Raw genomic sequence first — 25,459 nt, 5'->3', positions numbered from 1 at the left:
GAAATTTTGCCATTTGCAGCGATGTGGATGGAAATAGAGGGTGTTAGGCTAAGTGAAATAAGTCAATCAGAGAAAGACAATTATCATATGATCTCACTGATATGTCAGATTTAAGAAACAAAACAGAGGGCTGTAGGGGAAGAGAGGAAAAATTAAACAAGACAAAATCAGAGAGGGAGACAAACCATAAGAGACTGTTAAGCATAGGAAACAAATTGAGAGTTCCTTGAGGTGAGAGGGGTGGGGGAATGGGGCAACTGGGTGATGTACATTAAGGAGGGCACATGATGAAATGAGCACTCAGTATTATATAAGACTGATGAATCACTGACCTCCAATTCTGAAACCAAAAATACATTACATGTTAATTCAATTTAAATAAAAATAAATAAATAAAAACATTAATTAAAAAAAGAATGAGTCAAATGTACTACAAATTCTAATTCTTTCATGAAGTAAAAAAAAGTGTCCAACAATAAAACTTCTATTTTTAGTGAAAAGGTAATTTCTATAAACATGCCAGTTAATATACTTTTAAATGGGTATTCATTTATCTAAATAATAAACAAATAAACAAACAAACAAATAAATAAATAAATGAAAGGCCAATTACACATAGACAGCATGGAGGCTCTCAAGTCACTGCTGAATGGCATCAACAGTTGTTTTCATAAGTAAATTAGGTTTTGAATTGCTCTCTGCCTGGATACAAACTTCAAAAACAAATCCTGGGGGTGCCTGGGTGGCTAGGTAGTTAGGTCATGATCCCAGGGTCCTGGGATTGAGACCCTCATTGGACTCCCTGCTCAGCAGGAAGCCTACTTCTCCCTCTCCCACTCCCCTGTGTCTCTCTCTGTGTCTCTCTCTGGCCAATAAATAAATAAAATCTTTTTAAAAAATCTTGTAAGGACCACATTTTTAGCTATTTCAAATGGCAAAGATTAAAAACAATCAGATAAATATAAAATCACTCCATTTCTTATTTCAGAAGTGTGAAGAACAGTACAGGATTTACTCAAAAACTAAAAAAGAAGGACGAAAGAAAGAAAGAAAGAAAGAAAGAAAGAAAGAAAGAAAGAAAGAAAATCTCTGAATATATTATCATATTGTTATCTGAATTATAAACATAAATTAAGCCCAACATGTCTATATTTTATAATACGTCATTCATTTGTATTCTATATTATTTCCTTTACATTTTATTGCTTGCAAATCAGAGATAATTTAAGTTTAGGTACTTAAGAAAAATATGAGCCCTTTATTATTATACTTCTTGAGCTTAAAATATTAATGCCTTGCTATATTCATAAGCAATTCCAATACAACTATATATGGAAATGAGAAGAAGAAGTCTGAGAATTTTTCCTTCTGGAAATTTAAAACATTCTGAAGCAATTCTTACCTGGAAATCCTACAACTCTTATGAAGCAGAAAAGGTTTCCTGGCAATTAGGAAAATGGAAATTAGTTTTAATTTTATCTTTGATATTATTTTATCCCATTTCAACAAGTATTTATCAGATGTGCTAAAAATTATTTAGCACAGTATTTTGAAAATATTAATTTGGTATGGCAGGTCTGAGATTTCCTGGGTGAATTCCTTAACTTGTCACTTTCCTTTAATCCATCAATAATAAGTGATCACCGCTGTTTGCAGACCATCAGAGCTACAATATAGTTGAGGGATGGATTAGAAACTTTAAAGTTTTGAAGGAGCATTCAATAAAAAATATTAAAACAATTAAAATGTCTATTAATTGGCAAAAGAACTATATTTCTTATATTTACTAAAGAAGTTTGGAGGGAATGATTTTTGGGGGAAGAGAAGCATTGCTTTAAGAACAAAGGCATCTTTAGAAGAGAAGGAGGGAATTTTGTGAGGAGAAGGTTGTAGTAAATGGGGCTTGGAAAGCATGTCTGAGACCACAGCACACAACAGGAAGGAGGCAACCTTGCAGGTGCAGGTTTGAAAGGAGTAAATGAGAGATCAATGCCCCATTTAACTTGCATGACCTCAGAGTCCAGTATCAGCACAACCTAGAGCCTACTGCTCAGTAAGGCTGGCCCAGAAAGACAATTTGGAAGGACAAAAACCTAGAGCCATGTTTCCTTCACCATTTAGAGAACTGCATGCAATGGAGAGCCTCAAGCAAATTCAGATATAAATCCAGCAAAGAAATCTGCTAGTAACTCAGATGAAAGTACTTACTATGTGAGTGTCTGACCCTGGATTAGGAGAGTAAAATATGCCATCTCCTTGAATCCTGATATCAACAACACATTTGTTACCATCACTTCAAGTTAGAGACCTTTAATATTTAAGAAAAGTGGAATAAACCCTGTAAATAAGCAGGGAAATCAGAATTCTCTACCCATTCTCCCTTTAATTTTTATATATTTACAGTTATCTTAAAAGCAGAATGGTATCTACCTAAGAACAGTTTTGTTATTTCCTAGTTCAGTAGTTCTCAACTTTATTTTGCATAAAAATTATCATAAACAAAATCATATATTCCTCACTTTCTATGTGATACAATTTGTTTTCATGCGCAATTTTGAGAACACTCAATTTTTGCCATTACTATTTTGGAGCGAAACAGAAGTTTGTGTTTCCATCACCATGAGAAATAAGCCCGTGAATGCACTTGCAGCAAAATCATGAGGGGCTGAACTGTCATATTCCCTTTGGTACTGAAGAAATTTAAATGTTTTTTGAGAGGGCATGAAATGTTTTCAGACAAAAAAACATGGTAGCAGATTTGAAAGGGAAAAAAGAAAGAAAGAAGGAGGAAAAGAAAAAGAAAAAGAAAATCACAATCAATCCAGAAGAAAGGAAAGCAGAATGCTATTTCTAAAAATATGTGAGTATGATGGTAGGAACAAGAATGTGATGGAAAGCAGGACATTTCTGGAAACTACATTTCTATAGGGCTGAAAGTAAGTGCTCACTGAGAGGATCCTAAATCAGGCACTTATCTTTTCATACTGGATTAATACAGTCACCCACAGGGCCTTCTACATATGGTTCTAATTTAGTCAAATGTCTACAGACACCACCAGAGTTACTTTTTTAGAATATAATTCTGATCCTTTTACTCTGCTCCTTAGAATGCTCTGTTGCAACCTTACCTTCCTGGGACTAAATTATGCAATGTTCTGCCTGATCTCACCCTTTTTCCTCTCTCCCTCACAGCCATGTTTCAGTCATTCCTAACCATTTGAAGACACTCAATCATGCACTCTCTCTTATGCCTCTAGCTTTTGAAAAAATGTGTCCCAGATGTGGAAGGGATAGGTTGGGTGGTAGGTCAACTCTACATTTAGAGAACAAAGAATAGACTCCATTGGCATCTTAGATATAGTTTGCTCTCAGAAGAACCTGTGCTCTTCCAGGCTTAGAAGCTGTCTTCCTCTGCTGGAACATTGGTTATTCTCTACAGTGTGTTTGTTCAGTGTTATCTTCCCTGGTAATTTATGAGCAACTTGAGAAAAAAAGGAAGACTATTTTTTAATTCATCTTAAGGTCCACAGAGTTCAGTATCAGTTCATAGTAGGTGTACAATGTTTGATTAATTGAATTCAACTGAATGAAATTAAATACAGTTAGAAGAACAGTAAAAATCTTGTTTGTCTCAGAATCCTTTGCTCTACTATTAAATATTTAAAAGAAAAATTTTTAACTGAATATTTTTATAAGATATTTTGTGAAAGTCTATACCTTTATGTAAGTATTATAGTGATTTTAGAAGTAATAATTTCTATGTCTTAAATCAGTCTTTATGGCACTAAATTAAATTAACTGGGTCTCTGCTTGCCTTGATCAGTTTAGCTGTTCTCAGCCATTGTGGTATCTGGACCCACTATTCTCTTAAAACTTTTGAATTCCCTAAAAAGCTTATGTTTCTGTGGCTTATATCTTTAATATTTATCATATTTGATATTTAAAACAAAATTTTAAAATATAGATGTACCTATCCATTTAACCTAACAATAATAAATTCACTATGTATTAATGTAACATATTTACACAAGAAATTTCCCAAATAGAAATAAGCATTTAGTGATATGAGTGGCAGTTTTTCATATTTACAGCCTCCTTACTGATAGGCTTAATGGAAGACAGCTGGATTCTTATATATGTTTCTTCATTCAATCTGTTGTATCATGTTGTTTTTATTGAAGAATGTGAAAAAAATTTGTCTTCAAATATACATGTAGTTGGAAAAAAAAAACATTGGTAGACCACTTGAATGTGGCACAGGGATCCCTATGAACTCTTAGACAACACTTTGAGAATTTGTGTCACTAATTTGTTCCTTAGAAGAAGAGCTCTAGGGGCACCTGGGTGGCTCAGTCAGTTAAGCATCTTCCTTTGGCTCAGGTCATAATCCCAGAGCCCTGGGATCCAGCCCTGCCTTCTCCCTCTCCTCTGCCATGTCCCCTGTTTGTCTTCTCTCTCTCTCTCTTTCTCTGTCTCTATCAAATAAATAAAATCTTTTAAAAAAGGTAGAAAAAGAGGAGCTATATTGCACTTTGTTTAAACTGTGACCACTGACTTCTGATCCTGACAAGAAGTCATACTCATTTCTTTCTTCTCCTTCCTGCTAAGTTGCAACTATGAGCTCTGGAAATGGACCTAAGACCCCTCTCCCCAACCCAGGTTTATGGAGGCAGCTGGAAGGGAATACCAAGAAGGGTTTAGATATAAGTGCCCAACTCTAGAAGCCTTTTTGACCCTGTGGGCCTGAGGATCGCATCCTGCACCCAGAGAAAATAGGGAAGCCAGTGGCAATGGCAGAGGGGATCCAACCACAACAAGCACCCATCCATAAAAGCCCACTGAGGCAATCAATCTCAGACTCCCCCTCCCTCACAGATAGATACCTGAGGTCAGCCCACAGAAACCTCTTCTGTCCCCTCAGGAAACACTAGCAGAGTCCACTAAAAGCACCAACACCACCACACAAATAAAAAAGACTAAAATTTCATTGCAAAGAATCTGAAAATTAAACTACCATTGTGACCAAAGCCCACAAAAATACTTCAAGATCCATGTGCTAAACCTAAAGAGAATGACAGTCTATGAAAATAAAATATTGAAATAGTACCCAGAAACACCTAAAATAATAATTAAGTGTATAGGTTATGATAGAAAATCACCCATTATACTAAAAATCAAGAAAATCACAACTTGAAATGAAAAAAGGTTCAATCAACAACAACTCAACAAATCAGGTGGTGGGGATAATCTGAAGGGTTTAAAAGCAGTCATCACAAAAAGTTTCAACAGTCACAGATTCTCTTGAAACAAATGAAAAGACTATATGTTACCAAAGAAATAGAAATTATAAAAAAGAATCAAATGGAAATTATAGAACAAAAAATACAATAACAAGTAAAAACAAAAACAAAAATCTCAACATACGGGCTCAACAGAAAAATGGAGGCAACAAAGGAAAGAACTAGTGAACTTGAAGATGAACAATGGATATTAGCCGATATAAACAATAGATGAAGGAAAAGTGAATGGAGTGTCAGGGCCCTGTGAGATAATAATAAAAGATCCAACACTAATATTAACACAGCATCAAAGAGAAAGAGAAAGGGGAATTAAAGTACATTAGAAGTAACAATGGCTGAACGTCCCAACTTTTCTGAGACACAAATAATTTGAAGATGATTGAACCCAAATCAGATAAACCCAAAGGAATCCAAACTAAGAGCCATCGTTATTCTTTTAAAAACTACAAACAACAATGCCTGAAAGTGGCCAGAGAGAAATGACATATTACCTTCATGAGAATAAAAACTTGAATAAAAGCTGATTTGTCATCAGAAACCATGAAGGCCAAAGGACACCACATTCTTCAAGCGCAGAAAGAAAAAAATGGTCACGTGTGATATTCTCACATAAAGGAAACCTAAGATATTTGCAAATGACATTACAGATAAAGGGCTGATGTTCAAGATCTATAAACTAATAACTAATAACTCAGTCAAAAAATGGGCAGAAGACATGAACAGACACTTCTCCAAAAAAGACATACAAATGGCTAACAGACACATGAAAAAATGCTAAACATCACTAGCCATCAGGGAAATACAAATCAAAACCACAATAAGATACCACCTCACACCAGTCAGAATGGCTACAATTAACAAGACAGAAAATAACAAATGTTCATGGGAATGTGGAGAAAGGGACCCTCTTACACTGTTGGTGGGAATGCAAGCTGGTACAGCCACTCTGGAAAACACTATGGAGGTTCCTCAAGATGTTAAGAATAGAGCTACCCTATGACCTGAAATTGCACTACTAGGTATTTACCCCAAAGATACAGATGTAGTAAAAAGAAGAGGCATGTGCACCCCAATGTTCATTGCAACATTTTCCAGAATAGCCAAACTGTGGAAGGAGTTGTGATGCCCTTCAACACATGAATGGATAAAAAAGATGTGATCCATACATACAATGGAATATTACTCAGCCATCAGAAAGGATGAATACCCACCATTTGTACTGGCATAATTGGAACTGGAGGGGATTATGAAGTCAGTCAAGCAGGGAAAGAAAATTAGCATATGGTTTCACTTATATGTGGAACATAAGGAATAGCATGGAGGACATTAGAAGAAAAAAGGGAAAAATGAAGGGGGGAAAATGAGAGGGGAGAAGAACTGTGAGAGACTATGGACTCCGGGAAACAAACTGAGGGTTTCAGAGGGGAGGGTGGTGGAGGGATGGGTTGTCTGGTGATGGGTAGTATGGAGGGCACATATTGCATGGAGCACTGGGTGTTATATGCAAACAATGAATCATGGAACACCGCATCAAAAACTAATTATGTACTATATGGCAACTAACATAACATTATAATAAAAAACAAAACAAAATAAAATGAAAATAAAACAAAAACAAAAACATAACAAAAAAAAACAACAACAAAAAAAGGAAATGTAAGAGAGTTTGTCACAGCATCCTTTAGTTTGGTTAAATGATGATTTTCCAAATAGAAAAGAAATGATAAAAGAAGAAATTTGGGAGCATTAGGATGAGCAGAAATATGGGTACATTCCATAGACCTCCTTTTGTGAGTTTAAAAATGGAATTTGATAATTGAAACAAAAATTACAACACCAAATGGTACTCAACACAATAAAATTTAAAAGTAAACAGACCTAAATAGAAACAATATTTCCATATTTTCTGGTGAAGTGGTAAATGCTGATACCAGATGATTGTGATAATTCATAAATATGTATATAATAATGCCCAAAGCAACCATATGAAAATTATACAAATGAGAACTACACTATGAAAACTATACAAACTATAACTCAAAAACACTGTAAATAACTAATGATGAAATAAAAAAATTTTAAAAGGCAAAAACCCATGATAAGAAAGCAAGAGAATAGAAATGGGAGAATTCGGTCCAAAGCAAACAAAAAGAAAACAAATAATAAAATATCAGATTTAAGGGAAAACAAAAAATAGTGATAACATAATGTTGGTGAAGATAAACAGAAACACACATTGCTTGTGAGAATGTAAAATGATACAGATAAAATGGAAAGTAATTTGGTAGTTTCTTTTAACACTAAATATGCCTTTATCATATAACCTAGAACAGCAATACCTGTAAATAATAGTTCACAGTAAGTTTGTTCAAAATAACAAAAAATTAAATTCTCCAATCAAAAGACATTGAGTGGCTAAATGGATTTAAAAAAAGAAGACACAACTATATGCTATATGCAAGAGAATCACTTCAGCTTTAAGTATACATATAGGCTGAAAGTGAAGGGATGGGAAAAGATAGTCCATGCAAATGGAAACCAAAATAAAGGAGAAGAAGCTATGAGGTCACTGTATAATAAAGTAAAATAAAGAGCCCAGAAATAAACCCATGCATATATAGTCAACTAATATATCCAATCAACTAATACATACAGTCAACTAACTCCAAGAACACATAGTGGGGAAAGGGTAGTTTCTTCAATAAATGGTGTTGGGAAAACTGGATATCCACATGTTAAAAAAATGAAACTAGACCTCTATCTTACACCACTCACAAAAATTAGCTCAAAATTGATTAGACTTAAATATGAAACCTAAAATTGTAAAAATTCTAGAATAAAGCATAGGGGAGCATCTTCTTGACATTGGTCCTGGCAATTAATTTTTGTACTTGACCCCAAAGTACAAGCAACAAAATAAAAAATAAGAAATAGGACTACATTAAACTAAAAAAAAGTGTCTGCACAGGAAAAAAATTACATATATTAAGAATATATATAATCATATATAAAATCTCAACAATAATAATAACAATAAATAGAGAGACATGTATATATCAGATGGATGAAAGTATTTGTGAACCATATATCTGATAAAGGGTAATATCCCAAAATATGTAAGAAAATCTTACAACTTAGTAACAAAAAATAAATAACCTGATTTAAAAATGGACAGCCTGATAGATCATTTTCCAAAGAAGACATACAAATGACCAACATGTGTATGAAAAGGTGCTCAGCATCACTAATCATCAATGAAATGCAAATCAAAACTGCAATGAGGTATCACCTCATACATTTTAGGATGCTTACAATGAAAAAGTCAAAAGGTAACAAATGTTGGCAAGGTTGTAGAGAAAAAGGAATGCTTACCCACCATGGGTGGGAATGTAAGTTGTTTCAGCCATTATAGAAAACAGTACAGAGGTTCACCAAGAAATTAGTAATAAAACTATCATATGATTCAGCAATCCCACTTCTGAGCATATATTCAAAGGAAAGAAAATCACTGTCTGCAAGAGATATCTGCCCTTCCGTGTTCACTAAAGCATTATTCACAGTAACCAAGATATGGAAACTACCAAAGTTCCCATTAATGGATGAATGGACAAGGAAAATGTAGTATATATATATAGATAATGGAATATATATATAATGGAATATGTTCAACTTTAAAAAGTAAGGGAATCCTGCCATTTGTGGCAAAATGGATGCAAAGACATTATACTAAGTGAAATTAGTCAGATACAGAAAAATAAATGCTGCATGATCTCAATTATGGGTAGAATATAAAAAGTCTAACTCATAATAACAAAGTAAAATGGTAGTTAATGTACAGAATGGTGATTATAATTAACAATAAAATGTTCTATACTTGAAATCTGTAAAGACTGTATTTCAGGCGCACCTTGGTGGCTCAGTTAGTTAAGGTCTGACTCTTGATTTCAGCTCAGTTCAGGATCTCAGGGTCCTGGGTTGAGCCCCATGTAGGGCTCCGTGCTCAGTGGGTAGTCTGCTTGAGGATTCTTTCTCTCCATCTTTTTCTGTTCCTCTCCTGCTGCTTGTGTGCTCACTCTCTCTCTAAAATAAATAAGTAAATCTTTTTTTTTTTTTAAAGACTGTACTTCAAGTGTTTTCTCTACACAAAAAAAATGGCGACTATGTGAGGGAAAAAATTGGCGTATGTATATTTAAGTCTTTATATTTTTTCTTTACTCTTCATGAAAGTTTGTTTTAATCAAAATTTCTATTTTGATATAATTTTCTTCTTCAATGCAATTTTAATAAATAGTACAGAGAAATGCCATATCCTTTATCCAGTTTCTTCAAATGGCAACATCTTGCAAAATTATGGTACAATTTCACAACTAGGATGGTGACATAATACAAGCAAGATACAGAACTGTTCTGTTACAAGAATCCCTCATGCTTCCCTTCTATAGCCACATCATTTTCCCTTCTGCCACTGCTCCTGCCACCACCTATTCCCATCCTTCAGCCCAGAAGCTATTAATCTGCTCTCCATTTCTATAATTTTGTTATTTCAAAAATTTTATGTAAATGGAAACATGCATTTTGTAATGTTTTGAGACTGACTTTATTCATACATTATAATTTTCTAGGGATCTATCCAAGTTGTTGTATATATCAGTAATCTGTTCCTTTTCATTATGGATTAGTATTCCATGATATGAATGCATAAGTTAATTATTAATTAATTGGTCAGCTTTATTGACTTTTAAATTAATTTTATTAATTCTAATGACAGCATATTTTCCATTCAAAGCCAGGGAGACCAAAGGAAGTGGCATAATATTTTTTTAATGCCTAAAAGAAAACTGTCTGCCCAGAATTCTTTATTGGCAAAAAGTCGATTTTTTTTTTCAGAAATAAAGAAAAAATGAAGATATTCTCAGCTGAAAGAACACTAAGAGAATTTGTCACCAGCAGATAACCATTAAAAAATTGTTAAGAGTTCTTCAGAGATTAATAAAAGAGAGGATCTTGGAATATCAGGAAGAATGAACATTGGAAAGAGTAATAATATGAATAAAAATGGATTTTCTTTTCTTAATGAGTTTCCAAAATTATGTTTAAATTGAAGAAAATTGTAACAATATGTGATGTAGCTCTATGTGTATTTAGAGGAAATATTTAAAACAATTATATTATAAATGGAAACATGTAAAGGAGTATAAAGGAAGGTAAATTTTCCATACGTAACTCCAATTTTTGAAATGATGACACCAGTATACTGCAGTAAGCTATTCAAATGTAATATAATGCCCAGAGCAATCACTAAAAAGCCATACAAAGAGATATACTCAAAAACACTATAGATGAATCAAAATTGAATTATAATATTTTTTGCTAACACATAACAAGAAGGAAAATAAAACCCAAACATGAAAACAGAGAGCAATGAGAAAACAAACAAACAAAAAAATTAGTAGTCACAAGCTACAAACATAGCAATAATTACATTAAATGTAAAGGGTCAAAATACACCAACTAAATGACAGAGATAGGCACAGCAGTTAAAACACATGAATACTGTCCAAAAAAAACTCTTCTCAAATATAACAATCTAGATAACTTGAAAGTAAAATGAATGAAAATTACAGCAAATATTAATCAAATGAAAGCAATAATGACTATACTAATAACAGATAAGGTAAACTTCAAAATCAGAACTATCACCAGGCAGAAAATGCTATTACATGAATATAAAAGGGTCAGTTTACCAAGAGCATACTGCGATCCAAAATGTTTATGAACTGAAACAGAACTGCAAAATATATGAAGCAAAAGTTATATATTCAATATGTACATACACATAAGTGTGTATATATATGCAATATATATATGTATGTATATGTGTATTTCAAATAATTAAAATAATGTAAAGTGTGGTCACCGATCATAATGGAAAAAATAAAAATAAAGTTAATAATAGAAAGTAAATACTTCAAAGATAACATAATTATTTTATTTATTTATTTATTTAGAAAGAGAGTGTACATGTGAGCGGGGGTAGGGGTAGAGGGAGAGGGAGAGAGAGACTGTCTCAAGTAGACTCCATGCTGTACACAGAACCTGATGCAGGGCTTGATCTCACAACCCTGAGATCATGACCCAAGTCAAAATCAAGAGTTGGATGCTCAACCAACTGAGCCACTGAAGGACCCCCAAATATAACACATTTTTATATCCAGAAGCATAACACTAATATTCTTCAATAGTGTGTGTGTGTGTGTGTGTGTGTGTGTTTGAAACATATGCTAGAATAAACTTTATTCTGTGTAGCTTACTGCTTTTTAAACTTCATTTGACACTCACTTTCCACTGGATGAGAACTGGATGAAGAGTAAAAAGAGAGCAATGCTGCCAGAAAGCAGAATGCAGACAGAGGCAGGATTGCAGGACTCTGGAAGGAGGAAGTTCCCAGGTGGCTCCATCCCAGCAACACATCTGTCTTGCGTCTAAAATTAAGTGTCCCTGTGGAGCACTCTTATTAGATTTCTTCACCAGCCTCACATGTTTATTTCATGGAGCTATGGAGAGTATTAGGGGCTTCCCTGGCAATGAACAATAATGATAAAAGTTGGGCCCTTCTCTGAAAATAAATGCCAATATGGCTAAAAGACTCCAGTTGCCTCTTAGGCACAGAAGCTTGTAGGGAAATTCAGTTAATTATACTTCAATAAACTTTAACTGTAGCAGAAGTTTGACCCATCTTGCTACGTGACCTTGGATATGTCACTAATTTATTGTATTTTTTTTTCTAATTTATAACTTTGGAAAACTACCAACTATGGCATCTTGCCTCCTAGGAATATTACTAAACTATCAAATGTGAGAAAATCTGTTAGGAATGAAATAAAGTAAAAAACAAAACAAGAAAAACAAAAATCCTAAGGTATCAATTTACCTTCCAATTAATGTGCCAGTGACTTTTATTGACTTTTTGCTTCACATCTGTACCACAGCTTTTTTTTTTTTGATGCCATACATTTTTTCTTACTCCCAGTATTTTAAGGTTGATTTATATGTAGTCAAAGTGTTTTTATAAAAAATTATGCAGGTAAAGATCAAGTTCTACCTTGACAGCATAAGAAACTCCATTAATCTGCTCATCAATGAAAGTACTGAGAATTATTTAAAATCAATAATTGACTGCCTCTGGAAATAATTCTAAGAGAACAGAGCAAATTAAGAAACATCTATTCAATAAAATTTAGGAAAATTAGGTAAGAAAAATGAGTCTGGGGTGCCTGGGTAGCATAGTCGTTAGGCGGCTGCCTTCAGCTCAGGGCGTGATCCTGGAGTTCCGGGATCCAGTCCCACATCAGGCTCCTCCACTGGGAGCCTGCTTCTTTCTCTCCCACTCCCCTGCTTTGTTCCCTCTCTCTCTGGCTGTCTCTCTGTCACATAAATAAATAAAATCTTAAAAAAAAAAAGGAAAGTGAGTCTATATTATTGGAACTTAGATTGGTCTCTCTTTCTTCCTCCTAGCTTAGCAAGGTAGAAACCCAACTCCAGACTTGCTACAGTCAAGAACACAGGGTCCTTCTCTGTCTAGGTCACAGACAGAGGACTATCTTCAAAGGTGGGGTAGAACTTCAGCATTTCTTATTTTTCTTCCAGCTGCCTGCTGCTAAGTCCAAGTCTCTGGTGAGTATAGTCCAGAAGTAGGCTCTCCTTTCTTCCATCCAGCTCCCACTCATAAAACAGAGGTACATTGAAAATACTGCAGCCCTTAATAACTTATCCCTGGCTTGTGCCTGACATTTCCATGGAACATGTTGGTTCCATGTCAGAAGAGATGAGCTGAGAGGACCTCACACTTCTGCCCCCCTCCAAGGAGTGATCAATTACTCCTATGGGAGTGTCACTTGAAGAGAAGTTTGCCTTTGTACATCCTCAGCTCCAGAGCCCTGGCTCAGGTATTTTGCCTGGATAGAAGCAGGCCATAAAACAGAAAACTTCTAAACTCTTCCAAAAGGCACTAGCTTTATTTATAACAGAGAATGGAGAGATCAGACCTAACGACACTTTCAAAAATATTGGAGGTTTTGGTGAAGGTAATTTGGAAGCCAGCTAGTTTGAAGAAGAGAAGGTGGGAATAAGACAGCTGGGAAATCCCTCTTTGGGTCAGAACAAACATCATACATTGGCCTCAGAACTAATGCCTTCAAATTAGCCACAATTTGTTTACATTACATCGTAGAGCAATGTATGCTCAGTTCATTGTTGGAAGCAAGAGAGAATCAGCCAGAAATTAACAAAGTTTAACAGCTAAGAGTGGACAAAGTTTAACAGCTAAGAGTGGAAAATTTATAGGTACAAATGTCTGTATTAATAAAGAACATACAACCCCATATTTATTGTAGCATTATTTACAATAGCCAGAATATGTAAACAAAGTTAATTGTCCATCAAAAGATAAATGGATAAAGAAAGTGTTGTATATACATATAAAATGGAATACTATTCAGCCATAAAAAAGAATAAAATCTCGACATTTGTAACAGCATGGGTCACCCTTGAGGGCATTGTGCTAAGTGAAATGAGTCAAACAGAGAAGACGAATATTGTCTGATCTTTTATATGTGGAGTCTAAAAAGAAAAAAAGAAAAGAAAAAGAAAACTAAGCTTAAAGATAAAGAGAACAAAACCTTAGTTGTCAGAGGCAGAGTGTTAGAAGTGGACTGATTGCATATAAAAAACATGGAGGACCTCAAGCCATGGCTTAATGACAACAAAAGTCGTTTTCATAAGAAAATTACATACAGAACTTGACTTATTTTCTATTTGGATACAAAGATCAAGACAAATCTTGTAAGGATCACATGTGTGACTTCTATTTCTAAATGGCCAAGGTTAAAAACAATCAGATAAACACAAAACTGCACCATTTCTTACTTTAAGAGGTGTGCAGAATGTTATAGAATTTACTCAAAAACTGAAAAATGTCTCTGCAGAAATGTAGAATGTATCATCATAATGTTATCTAAATTAAAAATATAAACTAAGCCCATGGCACCTGCTTGGCCCAGTTGGTTAAGCTTCTGCCTTTGGCTGAAGTCATGGTCCCAGGGTCCTGAGACAGAGTCCCACATCAGGCACCTGTTTCCTTTACATTTTATCATGAAAAAGGATGAATTAAATTACTAGAATCAGAAATCAAGAAAAGGTGAGAGATTATTACTGGCCCTACAGAAATAAAAATGATTATACTATGAACAATCACACACCAACAAATTAGATAAATCAGATAAAATAGACAAATTCTTAGAAAGATATACATTTTCAAAACTATATCAAGAAGAAATAGACAATCTGAGTAGACCCGTAACTAGTAAAATGTTTGAGTTAGTAATTTAAAAATTCCCCACTAAGGAAAGTCCAGGCCCTGTTGGCTTCACTGATGAATTCTGCCAAACACTTAAAGAATTAGTTAAATTTTCCACACTGTTCTAAAAATTAGAAGATAAGGGAGGGCTTCCCAGGTCATTGTATGAGGCCAGTATTACTCTGGTACCAAAATTAGACAGAGACATAACAAGAACATTATAGATTAATATCCTACAGATGCAGACTCAAAAATTCTTAACAAAATACTAGAAAACCAAATCTAGCAACATATAAAAATAATTTGCAACATGGCCAAGTGAGATTTATCCCAAGAATGCAAGCTTTATTCAATATTTAAAAATTAATTAATGTAAGTCATATCAATAGAAAAAAAAGAAAAACTACTTGATACCTCAATAGACATGTAAAAAGTACTCGTCAAAAGTCAATAGCCATTCATGATAAAACATTTAACAAACTACCAATAGAAGGAAACTTTCTCAACCTGATAAAGAACATCTATGACAAACCCATAACTAACATCATATTTAGTTGTGAAAAACTAGATCCTTACCCCCTAAGATCAGAGGGAGAAAAAAAAAGAATAACCACTCTTGCTACTTCTATTTAACATTGTACTGGAGGTTCTAGACAGGACAAATAGGCATTAAAAAAAAAGGAATAAAAGGCATGCAGATTGTAAAGGAAAAAGGAAAATTATCTGTATTCACAGATGGCATGATCTTGTATATAAATATCTTAAGTAATCCCCTGAACTATTAGCCCTATTCTATGTCCTTGCATATAATATTTTATTTCTAATAGGTTTTTACTTCCCAAAATAATGATGACAGAAAAGAGAGTAATTGAGTTCTACTAAAAATAGTTTAGAAATTTCAGAATTAGAACAGTTAAGAACAGCTTTTACAAATTCCATCTTTTTAATGTGTTGCAATCAGTTATGGAAGGCCTAATTCATGGGTGCTGAGCCAGAAAATATCGTTTCATTTCTTAATGAATATTTAATTCATTTATTAATTTAATTCAGTGAGTATTTTGAGGACTCATACTTTGTGTCAGTACTATGTTGTTTGTTGGGAATAAATAACCCTTTTACCCAATTCTCAGAGAGCTTACATTTTAGTGGGGAGACTGACAGATAAACAGAAATGCAAATAGCACATTACAGCATTTTGTGGTGGGCAAAATTAAGACAGTGGTCAGTGTGCCCAACTATGCAGAAGACTGGACCAGAGCTGGCATAAGAACATGTGAGCAGGGCACAGCAGAAACAGGATGAGGAAAGTCAAAGTAGAATCATCCAAGATAGATAGATACATAGATAAGTAGACTCCTTTACATAGGGTTTCTTATCATAAATCAAAACTTTCCTTACTCATTTAGAAGAGAAAATCTAACAGGTTATGTCTTATTCTGTTTAGGCTGCCATGACAAAGTACCATAGACTGAGTAGCTTAAACAACAAATATTTATTTCACACAGTTTTGTTGGCTGCAAGTCCAAGACCACAGTGCTGACTGATTCAATGTCTGGTGAGAGACTGCTTCCTGATTCACAGGCTGTCTTCTGGCAGTGTCTTCACATGGGGGAAATGGTAGAGAGCTCTCTGGGGCTCTATTAAACAGCACTAATCCTTTTCATGAGAGCTCCACCCTCATGATCTAATCACCTCCCAAAGGCTACACCTCCTAATACCATCTTTGGAATTAGGCTTTAACATATGAATTTTAAGGAGTGAATGTTTTATTCAATCCATTGTGACACTAGCCACAATACTCATTTCACCTGTAGTAGCAAAATTCTAGCATTGCTTATGATACATGAGGACTCTGGAACCTGTGGGGCATAATGAGTCTTCTCCTTTCTAAAGGTATTCAAATTCAATTTTTAATAAAATTCCATAGTGGCCAAACCAAACTCTGGCAGACCTAATTCAAGTTCCTTTTAATAATCATCTTGCTTTCAACTGTGACATTTGAAGTTAGTGAGACCTTTGATCACCTTACCCATTCGCACATAAAGTGATTGGTGAATGTCTGGTGAATATTCATCTACTCTCACATCAGAAACAAAAAAGAGAAGGATATGATTCCAGCTTTGAGAGGCTGTCAGGCCAGGGAAGGATGCATGCAAATAATCAAAAAAGTAAAATGTAGTATAAGGGGCGCCTGGGTGGCACAGTGGTTAGGCGTCTGCCTTCGGCTCAGGGCGTGATCCCGGCATTGTGGGATCGAGCCCCACATCAGGCTCCTCCGCTATGAGCCTGCTTCTTCCTCTCCCACTCCCCCTGCCTGTGTTCCCTCTCTCGTTGGCTGTCTCTATCTCTGTTGAATAAATAAATAAAATCTTAAAAAAAAAAAAGTAAAATGTAGTATAAAGGGATATCCAATCTGGACAAGATGGTTCAAACTTTTTCCCTACTTGTTCCCACTAAGTTCAACTATAAACCTTAAAAATGGAACATGAAGCAGCCAATGGAAAGCTCTGAAATGTGCTAAGAGGAAGGTGACCTGGTTCTGGACCCCAGGACTAGAGGAGCAACACAGTGTCAGGGTGTCTTGTGACCCTCTTCCTCCTATTCCACAGAGAAAGGTCACCCAAGGTATAAACTTCTCACCCCTGAACTAACAACAAAAGGCAGTGCAGGCAGGCTCTTGCATCCCTTGAATGGAATGAGAGTCCCTCTGACAGCCTCAGGTGAGCATGACAGTATGACAAAGGATCTGATTAGGAGACCCAAAAGAAAGAGTGATCCAGGGAATACTGTTCTCCCTTCCTCATCAAGGTTGAGACTCACCTTGTCCTCCAGATTAAGAGAGCCTACAAGACAAACCTTGCTAAAGAGCTTCGATCAGGAAGATTTTTGTCCCTGCAGAGGCAGGAGTCTCCCTTCCTATATACAGTCACTGAGGCAGGCAGGCAAAACAGGAGAAAGGAATCAGGCCACAGCAAGTATTTTAATCTGGGAAGACTCTCTGTTCCCACAGCCTTAAGACCCTCTTCCCCTTCTCAAACTCATCACGGTATCACTCACCACCCCACTGAGAGATATTAAGAGTTGAATGTTTGAAAAGTACTATCTATCCTATTAAGGAGCTCCAGTAGGGACCATTGGGAAGTCCAGTAGCAACACATAACTCAAACAAACCAACAAAATCCTGCAAAGGCTCTGAAAATTAAAGTACCACTGGAAACACAGCCCAAATGTAGGCCAAAAGCCATGTGCTAAACCTAAATGATATGACTGTCTGCTGAAATATAGGTGCCAATACACCCCAGAGTCTCCTAACCTAATAGGTAAAATGTCCAGAATTCAATAAAAAATCACCTGTCACAACAGGAACCAAGAAAAACATAACTCAAATGAGAAAATAATTAACTAATCCCAACACCAAGATGGATCAGATGTTGGACTTATCTAATAAGGATTTTATAGCAGCTATCATAAAAATATTTCATTAATCAATTAAAATCTATTAAAACAAAAATTTAAAACACCTCAGCAAAGAAATAGAAGCAAATAAAAACAAACAAACAAAAACATGTACACCTGAGGGGCACCTGGGTGGCTCAGTTGGTTAAGCATTCAACTCTTGATTTTAGCTCAGATCAAACTCTGCACTCAGAGGGGAGTTTGCTTGCGATTCTCTCTCTTCCTTTCACTCTGACCCTCCCCCTGCTCACATGTTCTCTCTCTCTGAAAAATAAAAAAATAAAACCTTAAAAAATGTACACCTGAAACTAAGATAACACTGGATATTAACTACACTGGAATTAAAATTTTAAAATTTTTAATTAAAAAAAAGAAATATAAGCAATTAAAAAGTACCAAATGGAAATTATAGAATTGTAAGATAAGAAAGAGAAATTTAAAAATCACAGTGCTTCAGTGATAGAGTGAAGATAACAGAAGACAGAATCAGTGACTTTGAGGACAAAATAATAGAAATCACTTAATCTGAATAAGAGAAAAAAAATAGACTGAAAAATAAAATGAAGAGAACATAAGACACCTAGAGAAAAATCACAACACATCCAACATTCATCATTGGAGTCCCCAAAGGACAGGAGAAAGATAATGAAGCTGACAGAAAATATAAAGAAATAATGCCTAAACATGTTCAAATTTGAGAAAAAACTCAAACCTGATGATCCAAGAAGCTAAACAAACCACAGATTAGATGAACCCCCTCGTCAAAACAAAAACAAAAACAAACAAAAAACAAACCACAACAAATAATAATTAAACTTCCAAAAATAGAAGATAAGGAAAAAGTTACTGACAGCAGACAGAGAGGAATGACACATGATCTATAAGAAAATATCAATTTGAATGAGAATGAATGTCTCATACAAAAGATGGGTATAAGAAGTAAGTGCTGAAAGAGAATTATCAACCTCAGAATCTATACCCAGTAAAACTATCCTTCAGGAATGAAGAGGAATGAAAACAATCTCAGACAGAAAAAAATTAACTAGTTTGTTACTAAAAGACTACCAAAGGAAGTAAGTTCTTCAAGCCAATAGTAAATGATAAAATAATTTTATAGTTTTATAACATTTTTAAATGCCAAAATTATAGAAATGGGTGACAGATTAGTGGTTGTCAAGGGTTAGATGGAGAGGGAAGTAAAGAATTGGGTATGGTCATATAACAGCAATATAAAGAATCCTGTGGTGTTGGAACTATTTAGTGCTTGACTTTGCTGGTGGATATATGAACCCACAAGTTCCTAATACTGTGTAGAACTTAATACACACACATAAATAAACACAAGTAAAACTGGGGAAGTCTTTTTTTTTTTAAGATTTTTTTTTTTTTTTTTAAAGATTTTATTTATTTACTTGACAGAGATAGAGACAGCCAGCGAGAGACGATACACAAGTAGGGGGAGTGGGAGAGGAAGAAGCAGGCTCATAGCAGAGGAGCCTGATGTGGGGCTCGATCCCATAACGCCGGGATCACGCCCTGAGCGGAAGGCAGACGCTTAACCGCTGTGCCACCCAGGCGCCCCTAAGATTTTTTTTATTTCTTTATTTTTGTGGGGGGGGGGAGAGAGAGAGAGAGAAGGAGAGAGAGAGAGAGAAAGCACAAGCCAGGGGTAGGGGCAGAGGGAGAAGCAGGTTCCCCTCTGAACAGGGAGCCTGATGTGGGACTTGATCCCAGGATCCTGGGATCATGACCTGTGCTGACATCAGACACATAACTGACTGAGCCACCCAGACACCCAAATCTGGGAAAGTCTTAATAAGCTTAGTGGATTGTATCAATATCCCAAATGAGATATTATATAACAGTTCTACAAAATATTGCCACTGAGGAAACTGGACAAAGTGTATGAAGGATCACTCTATTATTTCATGTAACTGCATATGAATCTACAATTGTTAAATTGAAATTGTCATTTAAAAATACAATTAAAGGACTGTAATTGAGAAAGGAGTAGATGGCTGTAAGAGCAAAGAGGGGGGCCTGGGTGGTTCAGCTGGTTAAGCATCTGACTCTAGATTTCAGCTGAGATCATTTTCTCAGGGTGGTAAGATTGAGTCCTGAGTCAGGCTCTGCATTGCGTGTAGCTACTAAGATTCTCACACCCTCTCCATCTGCTCACCACCCCCCACTCCCAGGCTTGCAGGTGCATGCAGGAAGTCTTTCTCTCTCTCTCAAAAAAAAAAAAAAAAAAAAAAGAGGAGCAAAGAAGAGAGTATGAAATGGTGTCATCTTAATTCAGTTGATTAAATAGGGGAATGTATGACACACATATAAGATAAAACTGCAGGAGGGAAAGTTGGGAAAAAACTGCACCACAAAAATCACATTCAACAGCAAGAGTCTAGAAGGTATTAACATGTTTCTCATTACTATTTCCCCTGTCAGACATGGCTGGGTCAAGGAACTGTTCCATGTTATATCTCAAAGAGGGGAATATGTTATTTTAGTTAATGTTTCTCAGCAGGATTGCTAGATAAAGACCTTCATTTCACTACTAATGCCATGAAAGAACAGCTTCAGAAAAGAATACAAGTTTAAGTAGCTATGAAAGAGTGACACACTCTGCGATTTCTGTGTCTCCCAGTTCTGGCTTTAATGAGAACACACCAAACAGCCTGGAATAAATTATACAGATTTGCAGGAGATTGAAGAGACCAAGTATTTCAACACTTGCATATTCCGACGAGGAATCTAATTCTGGAACAGTTAAGTGACTCGTCCAAATGTTAGAAGGAAGAAATAATGGGAAGCATATTTGATGATAAGTTCTTTTCAAATTATATTCAAACATTTTGTCATGAAAATGAACCACAGGTCCATAGGTAGGAGGGCTACTGGAAACACAGATGTGAAAAGAGTTGGCATTCAGTGAATAAAAACAGACCGAGAGCTTTGCTGATTCTCATGCATATTATTTTTTTCAATAGAAAGCTTTCTTTTATTTTTTTTATTTGTACTTAATACAAGATTCTGCAAGTACATTTATATATTAATATTCAAAGATAGTCTCTTGGTAGAGAGACACACATTTTTTCATTACACAAAGGACGATTATATTAAAATGTATCCGGGAACTAGTAAATCCACATAGATCACCTTTAGATGATGATATTGATTGTTAGCACCCAGCATTTTTTAAAAAAAGGGAAAAAGGATGGAGCACCTGGCTGGCTCAGTCAGAAGAGCATGTGACTCTTGACCTTGGGGGTGTGAATTCAAGCCCCATGTTAAATGTGAGATTACTGAAAACAAACAAACAAATGAAAACAAAACAAAAACTTAATAAAATAAGAGAAAAAAGAGAAGGAGGAGGGAGAGAAAAAAGAAAAAAAAGGCAATAAAATTGGGAAGAAGAAGGAGGAGAAGAAATACTCTTGTAAAAGCAGTTTTAAATTGTAAACTTAGTATGGTGCAGCGCTAAATGTGGGTAGAGATGATGCATTAACACTTATGTCCTTTCCAGTCCCCTTATGTGGGGAGTTCCCCAATCAAAAACTATTGTACTACCATTAGTTTTCCAACCATTCCTCTTGTTGGAAGATTGTTGGGTTTTCTGTTTTTTTATTAGCATTGCTATTAAAATCAATTCCACAAGATATGTACTATTAGCTAGGCACTGTGTTAGACCTTCTTGTGGAGATTAGCCTAACAGAGTATCCTGGGAAAGTAGAAGTCTGTTCATACATAGTTTAGAAATACATACTATTGGAAATTGAATACAAACTTTCAGTTGTATTCTGAGTACGTTGAGGTTTAGTATAGTTACTAGAACACTGATAAGTAAACAAATGCTGTGCAAAATAGAGTAAGACTATGATTATAACACACACACACACACACACACACACACACTCCAGAGAACGGAGCTAGCAGAGTTTGAATGACAGCTCAATCCATCTGTTTTGGGAAGGCAGGGGAGGGCTATTCAGACGGCCAGTGAAGTATGATGGTAGTTAATAATAACTAACATTTATATTCAGTGTATTTCCTACTAGGCACTGAGCTAATTGCTTTCTATAGATTATCTCATAGAATATTAATAATCGCCTAATCAATAAATACTCTCATTGTCACGGTTTTACAAATGAGAAACCGGTCTAGTAAAGTGAAGTAGCTCACCTAACATCACATAGCTAATTTCAGGATTCAAACTCAGCCTAAATCTTAGTCTCTCTAAACCACTGTAATGGACTGGCTAAGAGTTCGGCAAAGTTTCACTGTAGGGAACGGTATTCCAAGCATCAGCACTAACCTCAGAAAACATAAAAGTTTAAAAGCTCTGGTCCATTCAGTGAAAGTAAATAGCTCAGTTCTGATGAATTCTATGATACCCTTAAAGAGAAAGTGAAAGCATCGTTGTAAATTATATAAGGAGCCTATAGTAAGGAATACACACAAAAAAGTTTGTATTTATGCTGGCAGGTGATAGGGAACAGAGAAAGGATTCCAGTGTTAAGGACTGTAACATAAATAAAAAACAACTCATGGGGGGCCTTGGTAGCTCAGTCAGTTAAGCGTTTGACTTTGGCTCAGGTCATGATCTCAGGGTCCTGGGATCCAGCCCTGAGTGGGGCTCCCTGCTCAGCGGGTACCGGGAACAATCAGCAATCCCTGTACTGATGGATGAAAGATTACTCCAAACAATGCCGTGAAAGAGAGGAGAAGGCAAGAGGGTCAACACTCAGAGATAAAGACCCTTTGCTCTTCTTTGCTCCCGCTTTTATTGGTCCTTCAGGATAATCACAAATCCTATCACTGTTTCTCAAGCACGTGATGTGTGACAAGGGGTCTTACTGAAACTGGGAGGATCTGTTTAACAGAAAGATACAATAGGCTAATTTGCGTGTTCTGAGTGCTGCTAAACATAGGCTAAGGGACGCTGCCTACCTGTCTTAGAGCACAGGGTGGCTGTTGGGGCTGGGAATGCCTCCCTGAGGGCAACTCTCTGCTGCGTTCCAAGGGCAGTGTGGTCCCACGGGCCTTGGCATTCCAGAGCCTACTACGCCCTTCTCTGAAACCTTCCATCGCCCCCAGCTGCCTCTGTGTTACACTTTAGCAAGCCAGGTATTATGGATGATTTCATGCTTTACATTAACCCCAATAGGCAGGGTGTCTGCTTGTCCCTTTCCCTCTGCCCCTCCCACTTTTGAGAGCATGTGCTCTCTCTCTCTTTCAAATAAATAAGCAAAATCTTAACAAAAACCCAAAAAACTGAAACCTCACATGTAGGAGTGCAATCAAAATCTGGCTTTGTTTCTCACTGCTGCTGACTACTGTTACCAAGATACAGGCCTTCCATATACATGCTTACCACTACATTAAGGATGAAAAATTAATTCCTGAATGAATCAAGAGCAACGAGTAGATAACAGAGCTACAGTTCCTCCACTTAACAAGTGTTAATTTAACAAAGGCATAACAGAGGAGAAGGTCAAAGATCTCATTTGCAGACAATTGACAGCCTAAAAATAATTGTTCTAAATAAACAGAAACAGAAATAATAGGATACAAAAGAAAGAGTTGAAAAAATTCTAACTGCCACCCTCAATAAGATTCAGAGTGTTTGCATTTATTAACTAAGAGAACAAGAAAGGGAATTTGTGTATAAATGTAGGATTGCTAAAATAAAAGTGCCAATAAGAAGGACAGAATATGAAATCAAGATTTAAAAAGGCCGCTAGAAAGCAAAAACATTAAAAATATAAGAGAAAAAAATATAAAAGCTCTATATGGATGGGTCAAACTCTGACTAATAGGAGTTTCCAGCAGAGAAGATGGAAGAGAAGAAATAAACAACAGCCACAAAAAGTTCATTATTCAAAAAAAAAAAAAAGGATAAACATTTAGATTGAAGGGGATGAATGATAAATAGGAAAGATGAAAAAAATGATATACAAAACTAAAGAAATCTTTATTAAATTTTATAGAAGCAAAAATCCTTAGATCTTGAGATCCAGAGATAGAAAGAACACAAAACATCTCTCCTACAAAGGAATTCAAATCACACTGATCTGAGACTTTTTATTTGTCAGAATGGATTCTGAAAAGCAATGAAACAGTGTTTGCAAGGTTATAAAGAAACTGATGTGAACTTAAAGTTCTTTATCCACCAAACTATTAATCATGTATGAGGACAAAAATAAAGACATTTCACCCATCAAGGACTCAGAAATATATGACATTTGGGAATGCCTGAATGGCTTAGTCAGTTAAGCATCTGCCTTTGGCTCAGGTCATGATCCCGGGGTCCTGGGATCGAGTACTGCATCTGGGCTCCCTGTTCAGTGGGGAGCCTGCTTCTCCCTCTGCCCCTCCTGCCTGCTCATGTCACACTCTCTCTCTCCCCCTCACACACACACACTCTCTCAAACAAATAAATGAATGAATGAATAAATAAATAAAATATGACATTTGGAATACATTTAGGGAGTAATTTCCAAGGAATTTTAAAAGTGGTATTTTTAATATGCAAAAAATTATAAATAACAGAAGTATTGTCTTTGTTCCTTTTGTGTTTTATTATTGTTTTAAATTGTGAAATATTTTAAGCATAGAGAAAATATCTAAAGACACTTTTGTCCCATCTCCAAAATATGTCACAGTTATTGTCTTGACAGAAACAGCAATCCAACCCACACCCTTGCCCCTCTGTCCCTCTCAGGTACTTCTGACCTAATGTTTGTGTGTGATTTTCTCTTGAAAGTCTTTATAACTGCACTAAGTATGCATGTATCCATAAAATTATACATCAGTATACCATTGCTATGATTTTTAAAATTTACTTAAATGGCACCAAATTGTACATATCTTCAAGTGCTTTCTTTACTCAAGACTTACATAATTCGATACATTTATATCATGCTCATTTGTTCAGAACATGTTGTTTGGTTAAATGTCCATACCTTCTCATGCCTTTGAAGCATTACCCTTAGTCTGGACCTAGGTCAGGATCTGGAAATGATAAAGATGATCTTCCTTCCAAAGAATCCAAATTTTTTGAAATTCCAGGGTTTGCTGACCAGGGAAGGCTGTGAAAAAGTTCTCAGAGCCTGCACTCCTCAGTCATGATTAATGTATTGCTGATGTCCAGACTAAATCCTGGCCCAACCTGGGAACCCTGGTGTCACCCAGAGAGGAGGGACTGCCCTCTGGCCTTTGGCACTGGGCCTTCCTATGAGTCAGCAAAGGAATTGGTAGCCAACACCGTCTGACCTAAAAAGCATTAGGAAAGTCCCCCCTGTCAAGCAACTCTTTCACCACCGGCTTTCTACTGATACCGTAAATCTCA

At 35.8% G+C, this 25,459-nt stretch overlaps 1 protein-coding gene across 2 annotated transcripts in view; it reads right to left on the bottom strand.

Moving 5' to 3' along the window:
- The window catches only part of PPDPFL (pancreatic progenitor cell differentiation and proliferation factor like), a 98,153-nt gene extending 72,919 nt beyond the window's left edge, over positions 1 to 25,234 (bottom strand). For both annotated transcript variants that reach the window (XM_034650124.1, XM_034650125.1), the window contains exon 1: positions 25,074 to 25,234. The gene's annotated coding sequence lies outside the window, so the exon portion shown is untranslated. The remainder of the gene's footprint in view (positions 1 to 25,073) is intronic.
- Between the last annotated feature and the right edge of the window lie 225 nt (positions 25,235 to 25,459).

This window comes from Ailuropoda melanoleuca, unplaced genomic scaffold (assembly GCF_002007445.2).
Source record: "Ailuropoda melanoleuca isolate Jingjing unplaced genomic scaffold, ASM200744v2 unplaced-scaffold11384, whole genome shotgun sequence".
In the NCBI taxonomy this organism is placed as follows: Eukaryota; Metazoa; Chordata; class Mammalia; order Carnivora; family Ursidae; genus Ailuropoda; species Ailuropoda melanoleuca.
This window is presented reverse-complemented; position numbering and strand designations above follow the sequence as displayed.